Here is a 15,920-nt window from a genome sequence, read left to right as displayed (position 1 = left end):
TCAGGGCATTGCCTTGTATCCAGAAATCAATTTCCTTAAAGTACAGCTTTCAAAAACAGGGTTGCCTCTCAAATGGCTGCTCCCACTTCCGTGAGCAAAAGTCACATTTACATTCTGTAAGCGTTATTAAATCACTTGTTTTAGACACATGGGCAGGTTGCCAAGTCAGACATCATCATCATTATTATAGCTAACCTCTTTCGCAGATAATATGAGCCAGAACATGGGCTTAACACTTTATAGACATCACCTCCCTTTATTCTCAGGACAATTCTGTACGTTGGTATTATCATTATGTACATTTTACAGTCCAGAAAACAAGCACAGAGGACGCAAGGACCTTTCTAAGGCATCCTTTACCTGTATCCTGTAATGAAGACAGCTGAGGTGCCCCATTGTCTTTCAATCAGCATAGATGTCCTCAACAGAGTCGAATACGTGGCATCAAATAAGTGGCAGAGTTAAATGTGAACTAATCTGACACCAGCAGCCAAGTGCTGGCCTGGTTCTTCTACCACAAACACTGAGGTTTGTTTCAACCACATGTCAGTATCACAGAGAATAACCAACCACAGAGGGCGGGAAGGCTCCTAATATGTAATTAGTTTTTCAGAATTTGTGACTTTTATTCACCACTAAATCCTTCGAAACTGGCACATGTTAGGCACAAATTAAATACTTGTTGATGGAATGCACTCCCTGTGAATGGGCCTTCACCAATCCCCGACCCTTGTTCTCAGTCTTTCCAACCAAACTGGCACATGTTAGGCACAAATTAAATACTTGTTGGTGGAATGCACTCCCTGTGAATGGGCCTTCACCAATTCCCGACCCTCAGCATTGTTCTCAGTCATTCCAACTCAAGTTGCCTATTGCAGAGAGCACAAAGTGTAGGCCACAGGCACTTGTATTTTCCCTTGGTCCCTGCATTGTGTTTTAAATTTTAATTAACTTCCCAGATTGAAAAAGTGGAATATTTTACATAAAAATCTGGGCTTAATTCTCATGAAAAACTGGAAGAGTGGGCATCTTCTACCTGTATCCTCTAATGAAGACAACTGAGGTGCCCCGTTGTCTTGAAATCAGCATACAGGCCCTCAATCGCTAGCCATTTATTTTCTAACAACCAAGCAGCCTCTGGTTGATATTACTTGCCTGGCCCCTGGAGGCATACAGTAAGCTCAGATCCGGGCTAACTAAGATTCTGACCTAAAGTTAGGCCATCCATGATTTCAAAGAGTCACAGAAAGTAGCACCAATGTCCATTTTGGAATTCACATGCTTACCTAGAGGTTGATTTCTCACCCTTTGAGAATTTAGTCTTTCTTAGAATTTGTGTCTGCCCAATTGTTCATTTCAGTCTATTCACTCTCTACTAGACTCTCTATCTTGCTTGTGACTACCGCCCTAAGACTGTTGATTATCAGATGGAGACCTCTAGCCCTGAGCCTCTATTTCCTTTAACATCTCCACCTGCATGTCTTGGAGACACCTCCAATTCAGCATGCCCAAACCTGAAAGTGCATCTTCCTTCATAGTCCATATGTGTCAGTGCCATCCTCTTACTCATCAGCACCAGAAATCTGGGATGATTTTCCCCTTCTCTTCTCACCTCATTGAAACACTGAGACCTGATGATCATATCTCTTAAATATTTCTCAAGCCATCATCTCTTCACCATCCACCCGGCTGCTTCCTAGTTTGAGCTTTATAGCTCTCAGCTGATCCTCTGTAGTAGCCATTCTGCTGTCCAAGGCTTCTGCAAGGGCACCCTGCACAGAAACTACAGAGTCGTCAAGCTAAAAATCAGATGTGATTGAGTCACCCCAGCTGCTTAAAACCCATAGTGACTTTCCCTTTTCCTTCAATATAGCATAGAGGCTCTCAGTGCTTGGAGCCCTCCACCCCTACCCCACCTCCAGACTGAATTCCCATCACATTTTACATCCTTCTTGGTTTCCCAGCAACACCGAAGTGCTTTGAGTTCCCCAGGTAACAAATAGATAAATGATTGAAGCTATCGCTAGGGTGATATAAACATAAATAGGTAGAGACTATTGTAAGGTATTTGTTCATAAACAACCGTAGAGAAGTCTATTATTTAGTCAAAAAGAACATAACTTTTCAAAGTTAGATACAGGTAGGAACAATTGCAGAGTTTATTTTGCTTCAGTAATGCTAATTCAATTCCTTTTCTTCCTTTTGCCTTTGCCTGGCTCACTTTTTTCTCAGTGTTCAAGACTCTGTTCAGGTAACTTCTCTCAGAAGGCTTTCCTTAATTTGTAGCATCACACACCCTGACCCCCCCACCCCCACCCCCTGTGTGTGTCTCTCTTCCTCACACACATGCATGTAGAGGCTGAGTTTGGTGCTCTTAATGTATGTTCCCTTAAGAGCCTGTCCTTACATTTACCAGGGAACTTAATAAATCATATTTTAATTACCTTCTTTACATTTATATCTCCCCTACTAAACTTGTGCATGCTTAAAGGCAAAACTGTGTATTATTCTTCTTTGATTCCCCAGAAGCAAGCAAAACTACTGAATGAATGAGTGAGTGAATGAAGGAATGAGAAAACAAATAATGACACCAGAAAACTTAAAAACATGGATCAGAAACTAAGAAAGAGTTTGATATACAGGATAATATAATTGTGAAATCAGATGATGTTTTTACCACTCTCCAATCATGAAACCAACCCAAATTGTCCTAAAAAAAATTGAGCAGTTGGATACACTTTCTTTTTGTCCAAAAGTCTTAGTATCTTGGACAAAAGAATAGTGTCCCTCTATCATACAGATAAATTGATTTTTTAATATTGACTCACTTTCTGTAAATTCATAGATGATGTAATAACATTTGTGGAATAATAATTTCCTACCACTGTCTACAGTTGCCATTCACAGCAAATCATTTACCAGAATTTCCAGGTAGTAAAACCAAATTAGCTCAGTGCTACTTATAAAATATGGTAATTGTTAGTAACAGTCTTTTAGATTATTACTGTAATACTATATTTTGCATTCATATAAATATACATTTAGATAATAGCAGCATTATTGAATTTGATGTTCAGCACTTACCTTAAAACAGCTGTAAACAATACTCCACCGTATATAAAATAGACATCCAATTACTGGAAGAGATGTGCTCAAAATAAAAGTATATTAGAGGATTATTACCAAAATGGCTAAAAAAATAAAAAGATGTGTTAACTCTAAAGTATATATGGATATGAGCAAGTATAAAAAGTTGACATATTCTATGTCATTAATTAAAATCTATTCTTAACTGTAAGTTAAAATTTTTGTTACAGGCCAATATATAGCACAAGGGGGAAAATTCCATTTCTATAAAATTAGCATGATATAAAGGTTTATTGGTCATACACACTCTGTGTAATAAGCTCTTTGGAATTGCCTGTATTTAATTTTAAAAGGACTAGTTATTTCCAACTAAATAATAGGCTCTCTCAAACAAATGTTCTTGAACAAATGTCTTATCCAAAAGTCTCTACCTATTTAATGGTTATATCCTCCCAGAGATATCATTTGTTTACTCCTCCAATAAATGTTTATTAAGCCCTTAGTATGTGTTCCAAGTTTATGATGGTAAAAAAAAAAGAGGCATGGTCCCTTCTCTTGTAGCTTAGAATCATTATCTCAGTTCTGTAGATGAGCTAATTGAAAGACCAATACTCAGTTTCTCATAATGGGGCTGCTATAGGAAGTCTCTAAGTGCAGATTATCATTTGTGTGAACTGAATTTTATTGAGACAAATAGAGTGTTGTGTAATTTTTTCAGTCTATTAAAACTGGATAAGGCTTGTGTAACTTACTGTGCCTTTAAAACATTTGTAGGGCCTGGCTGGAGTGGCTCGGTAGTTGAGAATTGATCTATGAACCAGGAGGTCACAGTTCAATTCCAAGTCAGGGCACATGCCCAGGTTGTGGGCTCCATCCCAGTGTGGAGCATGCAGGAGGGAGCCCATCAATGATTCTCTCTCATCATTGATGTTTCTATCTTTTTTCCCCTCTACTTTTCTACCTTTCTTTCTGAAATCAATAAAATACATTTAAAAAAATATTTGTAGGGCTTCTGCTTCTGGGAAGATACATATTGTATTTGCACTAAATACAATTACTCTGGAAATTATATACAAAATAAAGTAAATATTAGAAGGCTCTGAAAGGTATAGAGAATAAGTGAGACTTAGTAGAGACCTTGGTACACAATGAACAACACAGCAGTGAGTTTCCTGAGTTTTCTTTGTGCCCCATATATTCCAGAATTTAAGCCTGGCAACCTGGAAATGCTATCTCTAGCTAAAAGACCAAGATAGAGGTATCCTAGCAAGACAGAAAGCTTTTAGATAATAACTGCTATACTCCAGCCAAACACCACAGATAATACTCCCATCCCAACCCTACTTACACCAGCAAGGCTAAGTGTAGTCTACACCAGCTAGACTTCCCTCCTCGTCAGATTGTAACAAATTGCCCAAACCCCACCACAGTGGCATTAGAGAAGATGAGTAGGGAACCTGGACTTCCTTCCCCACCAGGCAGTGATCAGTTCCATCATCTTAACCCCTCTCCGTGTCAGCAGAGACCACATGTGGAGGCTGGACTTCCACCTTCACCCAGCAGCCCTCCTACTTCTGTGAAAATCTAACAAAACATGTACAGGACTTTGATACCGAAAACACTGATGAAAGAAAACAAAGAGAATCTAAATAAATGGAGAGAGATACCATGTTCATTATTTTAAGACTCAACATTGTAAAACTATCAGTTCTTCCCAAGTTGATGATATATGACTTTAAAGCAATTCCTATCAAAATCCCAGCAAGATTGTTTGTAGGTATAGACTGGGTCATTCTACAATTTACATGGAAAAGCAAAGAAATTAGAATAGCTCAAACAATTTTGAAAATAAAAAATAAAGTGGGAGGAGTCAGTCTATGAAGTTTAAGATGTATTATGTGACTAGAGTAATCAAGACTGTGTGATATGCCCGGCCAGCGTGGCTCAGTGGTTGAGCGTTGACCTATGAACTAGGTAGTCACAGTCCCATTCTCGGTCAGAGCACATGCCCGGGTTGTGGGTTCGATCTCCAGTGTGGGGTGTTCAGGAGGTAGCCAATCAATGACTCACTCTCATCATTTATGTTTCTATCTCTCTCTCCCTCTTTCTTCCTCTCTGAAATCAATTAAAAAAAGAAGACTGTGGGATATTGATGGAGGGATAGGTACATAGATCAATGAGACTCATGCCAAATAGACACACAGATATGACCAACTAAGGGGAAAAAAATCAACTTCAGTCAAAAATCATACAAAAATTAAGTCACAATGGGTCACAGACTGTATAATGCAAAACTATAAAACCTTTAGAAAAAATATACATGAAAATCTTCATGATCTAGAGCTAGTCAAAGAATTTTTAGACTTAACACCAGAAGCAAATACATAAAAATATTGATAAATTAGACTTCATAAAAGTTAAAAACTTTTGCTCCATGGAAGACCCTGTTAAAGGGATAAAAAGACAAGCTAGAAACTGGGAGAAGATATTTGCAAACCACAAAAGAGTATCTAGTAAACATAACGATCTCTCAAAACTCAACAGTAAAAAAAAAAAATCCAACTAAGTCATGAGCAAAGACATGAAGAGCATTTTGCCAGAGATATATAGATGGCAAATAAACACATGGAAAGTTCAACATCATTAGCCATGAGGGAAATATAAATTAAAACCACAATGAGATATTACTATATGCCTATCAGAATGGTAAAATAAACAATAGCTATTACACCAAATGCTGGTAAGAATAACGAGAAACTGGATCCCACATACATTGCTGGTGGGAATTAAAATGGTACAATCTCTCTGTAGAACAGTTTTGCAATTTCTTTAAAAAAAAAACACTAATTATGTAAATTCCATAACCCACAATTGCACCCCTGGGCATTCATCCTAGAGAAAGGAAAACCTATGTTCCCATAAAAAGCCAGATATAAATGTTTATAATAGCTTTCTTCTTTATACTCAAAAACTGGAAACAACCCAGATTTCCTTCAACAGGTCAATGGCTAAACAAACATGTAATTCCATTTACATAACATCCTTGAAAGGCCAAGATCATCCAAATGTAGGACAGATTGATTAGTGGTGGCCTGCGGTCAAGGAGGGTGTAGAGACAGAGGGAAGAGGATATAATAATAAAAAGACAATATGAGGGAAATATGTCAATAAAATGAGTGTGCATCTTCATTGTATCAATATCATGATTTTGTACTATAGTTCTGTAAGCTGTTACCATTAGGGGAAACTGAGGAAAGAGCATACGGGTTCTCTGTGTATTATTTTTTACAGCTGCATATGAACCTCCACTTACCTCAAAATAAAACATTTAATTTTAAAAGGTATCTGTAAAGGTGTTTGATTAAGTAATAAAACAATTGTAGTTAAAGTAACTGGACATTTATTAAGTGGAGAAATAATTAGGGTTACTCACAATGAAGTTTAGTCCTCTCCATGAGATAAAGCAAAATGCTATTAGACGAGAGAAAGAACATCCGAGTGCCTCTCTTTGCTTTCTTATTTAGTGATTTTAATTGACAGAATTTCTTTAATCCCCAAAACATCTTTAGGCTTTGTAATTTTATATATAGATTGAATGCAAATTCACTTCAAGTTGAAAGGAATTCAGAATCAGAGCTCAAAATGCTCTTAAATGCCAGTGTTTAATAATATCAGTAACCACAACTAAAGATCAATTGCCTTGGACTCCTGAGATTTCAGGAATCTTTAGCTTGAGGACTCTTCACGTTCTATCCATTATTTTGAACATGAAGTGTGCATGCCTGTGTCTATACTGTCAAAGTGAATCCTTTGTTGGCATTTATCAAAAACATCTGATGGATAGATTGTGTATGCAACTTCTCAACCTTGTGAAAGTTTTTTAGTACAATAGCCACATACAGTAATCTGAGATTGTACTTCTCAGTTCCTGGCATAAACATTTTTTATAGTAAACTTTCTTCATCATCATATATTTCCTTTGATATTTTCTAACTGTATTCTTGGGGGAGCTAATGAACTACTCAAGGAAAACTCACTATTATGAGATGCATTTCTTGGAGTTGCTCAACTGTACTATTCTGGCATCTGATTCTTCATGGACTGGAAGAGCAAACCATTGATGGTTAATCCAATCATGTCCACATAATATTATAGACTTAAAATAGTACAATCTCTCTGTAGAATAATTAAAAGTGTCATCTATATAATCTAAAGTGTCATCTCGCTATGATTATAAAGGCTAAATTTTATCCAGGAGGAGGTGAACTGCAATTTAAACATTGACTTGTGTGTGTGTGTGTGTGTGTGTGTGTGTGTGTGTGTGTGTGGTGAGGACAGGAGGAAGCTTGTCTTTGCAAAGTGTAGTACTTAATAGCATTAGCTCTGGAGCCTGGATACATGGGCTAGAACCCTAGCTCCACCATTTATTTGCTGTATGACTAGGACAACTATTTTAACATCTCTGTGCCTCATTTTCCTTATCTATAAAATAAGAACAATTATAGTACCTACCTTCTAGGTCTTTGGTGAAGATTAAATATTTATAAAGCTCTTAAAACACACTTGGCACAAAATAAGTACTCTGTACAACCTGCATATTTCTTTGTACCTACTTCTTGTATCCAGTCTAGCTTTGTCTCCAACTAGAAAAAGGCAGATAATGGTGGGGTGGGGGTAATGGTGCAGTATGAGGAAGTTGCACAGGTATTGGCAATAATGTTTAGGGTAAACTAAGTGGCAGGTAGTTGAACATACATACATTTGTATATTATTTTGTGAATATGAAACCATTTATGGGAGAAATCTGAAGTTCTAAGAAAATTTCATTTATCAGAGAAATTACATTAATTGCATTTTTATTCTTCCAATTTCTTCCAGAAAGCTGTCTAATCTAAATGACTCCCTTGACCTTATTTTCATCAACTTTTCCATGAAAAGGTCATACCTGATCCTTTAAAATCTAAACCCCTTTCCTCTTTGACTTTATCCCCCTCCTAATATCAGAGAAGGACAAAGAAAAAGATGATCATGGAAAACATGTTTTCATATGGGTCTCTCTGTGATTCACCCAGGCCTCTCACAGCAAGACAGATTCTTCATGCACCTCGCCTCCTTCCTCATCAACATTAAGTCACTGATTGCTGCCCACCCTCTGCATGCAATCTTCAGGGAGACAGACTGGCTCTTAAAGAAGTATTATTGCTTTTTAGTTTAAAAAGTATTTTAAAATTTATATTTACAATACAAATTTACTTTTGTAATTATCTATGGTACTTTTCTTAGAATAGCATTGTCTTCTTCCCAACCAAAGAATTATTTTATCCATTCAAAATATTGAGACAAAAATATATCACAGAGGAAAAGAGCTAAACATCTCTAAATGCAATTGGTTTATAATATCTTAAATATTAGTTAACTAACAAGCTTTGCCTTGGAATTATAATACATGATAGAAGATTTTTTTTCATTAATGGCATACAATAATACTGAATCCATGCAGAATACACTAAGTGAAGTTATTTCACACTTTTTGCTTATAGAATCCAGGAGAATTATAATACATGATAGAAGATTTTTTTTCATTAATGACATACAATAATACTGAATCCATGCAGAATACTCTAAGTGAAGTTATTTCACAGTTTTTACTTATAGAATCCAGGAGTTCTTTTTTAAAAATATATTTTTATTGATTTCAGGGAGAGGGAGAGAGAGATAGCAACAGCAATGATGAGAATCATTGATTGTCTGCCTCCTGCATGCCCCCCACTGGGGATCAAGCCCACAACCTGGACATGTGCCCTGACTGGGAATTGAACCATTACCTCCTGGTTCATAGGTCGATGCTCAACCGCTGAGCCATGCCAATCAGGCCAGGAGTTCTTTTATTATAACTATGACTGAACAATGATTAAAATAGGAACAGACAATAATAGGAAATCATTAATTTGAGTTTATTTACTTTTATATAATCTTATTTTTAAGTCTACTGATTTAAGTGAAGTCTCCCATCTTATGGTTCTATTGGTCATTTATAACTGAAGAGGAATTTGAGTTTCTATGAGTCTGTATTTCCCCTAGAGAAAAAGGCATTGTCCTCTTTCCAAAGGGAAAAGCATTCTTCAAAGGAATGAAATCTTTTGGAAAGGCAAGCATAATCAAAAGGATTGAAAAGGAGAGAACAGCACTAATTGCATGATATAGAGTAGACAGTCAATAAATACTTATTAAATGAAGAATACAAGAGAGTAATAGAAAACAAGAGTCTAGTTCTTCAAATAATTAACTCTAACCAAAGAAAAATATAATTCAAGAGAATGTATTTAAAATAGCTTACATTAAAATATATATATATATAATGTGAAATATGTTCAACTTACATGTACATTAAATAAAATTAACAGTGAACTATAGTATAAATCTACAGTATATTTTCTCTCTGTTCTCTAAAACTTGTAACATAACTGAATCAGCTGTGAAGGGAGTCTTCCTAGTTTAACTTTTTGATAATTAGAATAACCTTACCAGTGGAAAAGAATTAAAAGCAGCTTTGAAAATATCTCATGAAAAAAGTTAATGTGAATTTGAAAACCTTCATTTGGGTTGTTTGTGTTTGATACTAAACTTTTGTCTGTAGTTTTACATATATATATATATATATGTAAAAATATTTGTATATGTATATATACATACACATAACACACATATATAAGCAAATGGCATTCAAGACAGTTTAGATGTTAGTTAACTGGATAAAATCCAACCATAGCATACAAGCCAGATTGAAAATGAGATTCCATCATGAGACTGCACAATCTCATGTGCACATAATAAAGTCCTAAGATTTTCGTCTTGTCATTATTAGTCACCATACAATGTGTTTGTGAACAATCTCCTGTGGATGTATTGGACTTACATGTGTAAATCTGCTCATGATAATGGGATACCCACCCACTCAGTATGGTGAAGATGAACCCCATTGTGTTTCTACTTAACAGCTTTTTTCTTTGTTCAGGGGAAGGGCAGTTTAATTTGAAAATGTTTTGCACTGTTACACTCACCTGCTTACTTAAGCCCCAGAGCTATCCTTGCTTAACTTCAAAAACAGTATGAGGGTAAGACTGCATGGCTAGCTTTCCCTTTCCTGACATGCAAAGTGGGGTTCATCTTGCACCCCATCATATTACTGCTGATACCACAAAAATCAATGAGTTCACTACACACACACCTAAGTATACTTACAGACACTTCTAAAAATCTAAGGAATGTTCATGCTTTTGAACACAGGGCCATTCACACACATGCAAAGGAACCAGAAGTCTTAACTGGTCAAAACATGCCCCCCATCAGTCTACCTGAGTGTGGACCAATTCTATCATTAGTGCCAATTGCTCAGGACCTTCTGAAGATGCACACATTTTATCTGGGCTAAAATATTCAGTCCACTTATAAGGTTAATATATTGGTTTGATGACACATTAACTGGGATTAGTTTGAATTGTCAACTCATTATTATCCACTAGAGGCCCAATGCACGAAATTCGTGCAAGGGGCTCAGCCCTCGCAGCTGCCTCGGCCCTCACAGCTCCGGTTTTGTCCGGCAGGTTGTCCGGGAGGACGTCCGGAAGGACATCCAGAAGGTCGTTCGGCTGTCCACTCTAATTAGCATATTATGCTTTTCCGAAATTCGTGCAAGGGGCTCAGCCCTCGCAGCTGCCTTGACCCTCACAACCCCGGTTTCGTCCGGCAGGTTGTCCGGGAGGACATCCAGAAGGACATCCAGAAGGTCGTTCGGCTGTCCAGTCTAATTAGCATATTATGCTTTTCTTATTATAGATTGTGCCCTAGACAGAGGAGGGGTCTCCTTCCTTAGAATGCAGTACAGTAGAGGAAAGCACCCACGATGAGAGGAGTCACATTGGAAGTTTAGGGCATTTCTTGAATCCTGAGAGTCCCCTACAGGTCGGGTGCAGAAAGCAGAAAGATGCCAGCGTATGACTGCAGCAGAAGGGAAGGAACTCCCAAAGCAAATTTTGCCCATTTCATAGTTTTACCAATGGCTAGACCTAGCGGGCACCCTAACTTTTTTAAATCTTTATTGTTGAAAATAGTACAGATGTCCCCTAATTCCCCATTGACCCTTTCTAGCCCACACCTGCCCCCCACCCAGCCTTCACCACATTATTGTCTGTGTCCATGGGTTATGCATATATGCATATAAGTTCTTTGGTTAATCTCTTTCCACCCACCCAGCCCTGCCTTCCCTCTGAGGTTCCAAAGTCTATTCCATGCTTCTATGTCTCTCCAACTATTTTGTTCATCAGTTTATTTATTCTTCAGATTCCACATATGAATGAATTTATGTGATACTTGTCTTTCTCTGACTGGCTTATTTTGCCTAGTGTAATATGCTCCAGATCCCTCCATGCTGTTTCAATGGGTAAGAGATCCTTCTTTTTTACTGCTGCATAGTATTCCATGGTATAAATGCACCACAGCTTTTTTTATCCATTCATCTACTGATGGGCACTTGGGCTGTTTCCAGATCTTAGCTATTGTAAATTGTGCTGCTGTGAACATAGGGGTGCATATATTCTTTCTGATTGGTGTTTCGAGATTCTTAGTATATATTCCTAGAAGTGGGATCATTGGGTCAAATGGCAATTTCATATTTAATTTTTTGAGGAAACTCCATATTGTTTTCCATAATGGCTGCACCAGTCTGCATTCCCACCAGCAGTGTACTAGGGTTCCCTTTTCTCCATATATCCTCACCAGCACTTGTCATTTGTTGATTTGTTGATGATAGCCATTCTTACAGGTGTGAGGTGATACCTTATTGTGGTTTTAGTTTCCATCGCTCTGATAATTAATGACCTTGAGTATTTTTTTCATATGTCTCTTGTCCTTCTGTATGTCCACTTTGGAGAAGTGTCAATTTAGGTCTTACCCCATTTTTGAATTGGATTGTTTATCTTCCTTTTGTTAAGTTGTATGAGCTCCTTATATATTTTACATATTAACCCTTTATCATTGGCAAATATGTTCTCCCATACAGTGGGCTCCCTTTTCACTTTGTTGATGGTTCCTTTTGCTGTGCAGAAGCTTTTTATTTTGATGTAGTCCCATTTGTTTACTTTCTCTTTGTTTCCCTTGCCCTAGGAGCTGTATCGGCAAACAAGGCATCTTAACTCTTTAATCCTCTTAGAATACATACTTAGAGATGTTAGCTGCCCCTGAAACCTTCCAGCTGATCCTCAAAGAGCTGCAGGTGTTCATTTTGAGGATAAAAAAAACACATAACATCCTGCAAAATTATCTGCACACTGAGCTGCCCAAAACAAGCTGCCCTGTTACAAATCACTCTTCATTACAGCATATTTTTGTCAAATGCTACATATTTATCAAGTACACAGTTTTTCTTACATATGCAACCCTATTATCTCTATGTTAATCTTTAATGTGCACGCCATTTTATGGATTGGGTTTTAATGAACCATATAATATATTCCATGAGAAACATTTTTCTTATTAAGACAAAATAGCAGGTTCTTCATTTACACTGAATGCGTAGGTGCCTTACTTTACAGTGCTTCTATTTTAATAACAGTATTTATTTAGCCAACCAAAAATTAACCCTTGATTGCTGCAGTCAAGAAATGAGTGTGTCACTGGTGTTACAGCTCTGCTAAGAATACTCCACAGATGCGCTTTTTAAGTAAAGAGGGGTTTAAAAATAAATCTATTTGACAAGTGGCTGATCAGAAGCCTATATTTAGCACAACCAAATTAGAATGGTGTTGTACAAAAATTGAAGTTTATCCTGGAAAATTCCTGAGATGTGCTCCGATTTGACCTCAGAAGTCCTTTTTCCATTAGTTTGGAAAGACATTTGGCTCTCTTTTGTGTATAACTCAAAGAGGACTTTTGCTCCATGGCCTTTGACCTCCAACCCCACACATTCAGAATTTATCGCCAAGCATATAGCAGCAGAAATGGCCTGCTCCTTAATATTGCTCAGATTCCTACCAGTGCTGTGTATGATGTAAGGCAAGATTTTTTTTTCCTAAAAGCCAAATAGGCAACTTTATGTAATCATAAGATAAATACTTTTTTGCAAATAAGATTATGTAATAAACTGCAGCCCTTTAAAGTTGTGTACATTATAATGGGTCAGATACTGCAGATCTCTGTAATAGGGAACATTGTTTAAACTCTAGCATTAAGCAGGAGGCCTCATTAAGACAGCAACAGAGAAAATCCATGTTTCTTGCCCCCACAGAGGCTCCTTCTACGCCTTCTGAGCTGCAGACAACTGGGCACATGCATCTTGCAGGTTATCATTCACAATCACACAATCAGAAAACTAGCCGGCTGAGTCTCCACTTTTGGGACTAAATCCTTTATCTCTTGTAGGTCTTCATCCTGCAGGACAAATTTTTTTTAAAAAAAAAATGAAAAAACGGGCTTCATGCAACAAATAGAAGTAATACACAGTTTGTTATGCTGTCGCATTCAGTTGCGAAGCTAATTATAAAAACAGCTAAGTCAAAGAAGTGTTCTCTATTTTAAGAGAGAGAGAGAGAGAAATGGCTCAGTCCCGTGCTTCTATGACAACAGACATAGGGTTCAGGGGTGATCACCATGCAAATCCTCTTCTCTGAGCCTCCATTTCCCTCTCTGCAAAGTAAAGGTGTTGGGCTTGATTATCTCTATGCACCTTTCAAGTTTCAAGAGTTGATTGATCCAAATACCATAGAAGGTCCAGCTGCTAGATCATCTGAGGCCTGTGCGCTATGAAAGGGCTCTCAGACACACACTTCTGTGCTCAGAATTTTTCATTACTCTCATTTCTATATCTTCCTACCTAGTTTCCTAAACAAGGAAAAAAAAACTGTTACAAAAGTTATGGGATTTGCTGTTTCTACTCAGAATTCAACACAGAGATTGAAGATTGAATATGTGTTCTTCACAGTAAAAAAAAAAAAAAAATTGTAGAGGAAGTAAGTTGTGCATGAAGGTATTGATAGACGGATTCTGATAGCCAACCTGAATCAAGAAATGATTTTAGCAAGCAGCTTATTCAATCTGCTATATTAAGGAGGGAAGTATCTAGCCCAAATCAAATTTAGAAGTTTACGTGTGTTTTTTGAATCAGGGTTGCAATACAGCTGATAGTCTAAGGATTCTGATCTAATCTGGAGGGTTTATAACATGAGTTCAAAGCTTCTTTTATTGTAATTAGGTCCCTAGCTATCTACATGGTCATTTTAGAGCCTTATTGTAAAGAAATCCATCTAGTCCCCCAAAATCATATGGATCTGAGAATGCGAATCATTTAAGGAGGAGGAACAAACACTTGTTCAGATCTCTGTAATAGGGAACATTGTTTAAACTCTAGCATTAAGCAGGAGGCCTCATTAAGACAGCAACAGAGAAAATCCATGTTTCTTGCCCCCACAGAGGCTCCTTCTACGCCTTCTGAGCTGCAGACAACTGGGCACATGCATCTTGCAGGTTATCATTCACAATCACACAATCAGAAAACTAGCCGGCTAAGTTTCCACTTTTGGGACTAAATCCTTTATCTCTTGTAGGTCTTCATCCTGCAGGACAAATTTTTTTAAAAAAAATGAAAAAACGGGCTTCATGCAACAAATAGAAGTAATACACAGTTTGTTATGCTGTCGCATTCAGTTGCGAAGCTAATTATAAAAACAGCTAAGTCAAAGAAGTGTTCTCTATTTTAAGAGAGAGAGAGAGAGAAATGGCTCAGTCCCGTGCTTCTATGACAACAGACACAGGGTTCAGGGGTGATCACCATGCAAATCCTCTTCTCTGAGCCTCCATTTCCCTCTCTGCAAAGTAAAGGTGTTGGGCTTGATTATCTCTATGCACCTTTCAAGTTTCAAGAGTTGATTGATCCAAATACCATAGAAGGTCCAGCTGCTAGATCATCTGAGGCCTGTGCGCTATGAAAGGGCTCTCAGACACACACTTCTGTGCTCAGAATTTTTCATTACTCTCATTTCTATATCTTCCTACCTAGTTTCCTAAACAAGGAAAAAAAAACTGTTACAAAAGTTATGGGATTTGCTGTTTCTACTCAGAATTCAACACAGAGATTGAAGATTGAATATGTGTTCTTCACAGTAAAAAAAAAAAAAAAATTGTAGAGGAAGTAAGTTGTGCATGAAGGTATTGATAGACGGATTCTGATAGCCAACCTGAATCAAGAAATGATTTTAGCAAGCAGCTTATTCAATCTGCTATATTAAGGAGGGAAGTATCTAGCCCAAATCAAATTTAGAAGTTTACGTTTGATTTTTGAATCAGGGTTGCAATGCAGCTGATAGTCTAAGGATTCTGATCTAATCTGGAAGGTTTAATAACATGAGTTCAAAGCTTCTTTTATTGTAATTAGGTTCCTAGCTACCTACATGGCCATTTTAGAGCCTTATTGTAAAGAAATCCATCTAGTCCCCCAAAATCATATGGATCTGAGAATGCGAATCATTTAAGGAGGAGGAACAAACACTTGTTGAGTGCCTACCATGTGACCCAGGCAATGCTGGCTACTATACATACATTGTTTTATTTATTGGAAGACTGTCTAGGTCAAGTCCATCTAAACTATTCAATAACAATCAGATGTAAGCATGTTAGTTAATCTATATACACTTCAAATTCCTCATTTAAAAATTGGGGATTTTAAATAATACCTACTTCTTGGGATAGTTAACTATCCCAAGAGGATTAAATGAAATAATGCTGTACAGAGATTAAAACACATAGAAAATACCCAAGCCAATTTAGCAAATAATAGGTCTATG

This window comes from Myotis brandtii, unplaced genomic scaffold, assembly GCF_000412655.1.
Source record: "Myotis brandtii unplaced genomic scaffold, ASM41265v1 scaffold1102, whole genome shotgun sequence".
NCBI classification, from domain to species: Eukaryota; Metazoa; Chordata; class Mammalia; order Chiroptera; family Vespertilionidae; genus Myotis; species Myotis brandtii.
The sequence above is the reverse complement of the archived record's forward strand: the minus strand, read 5'-3'. Positions refer to the sequence as shown.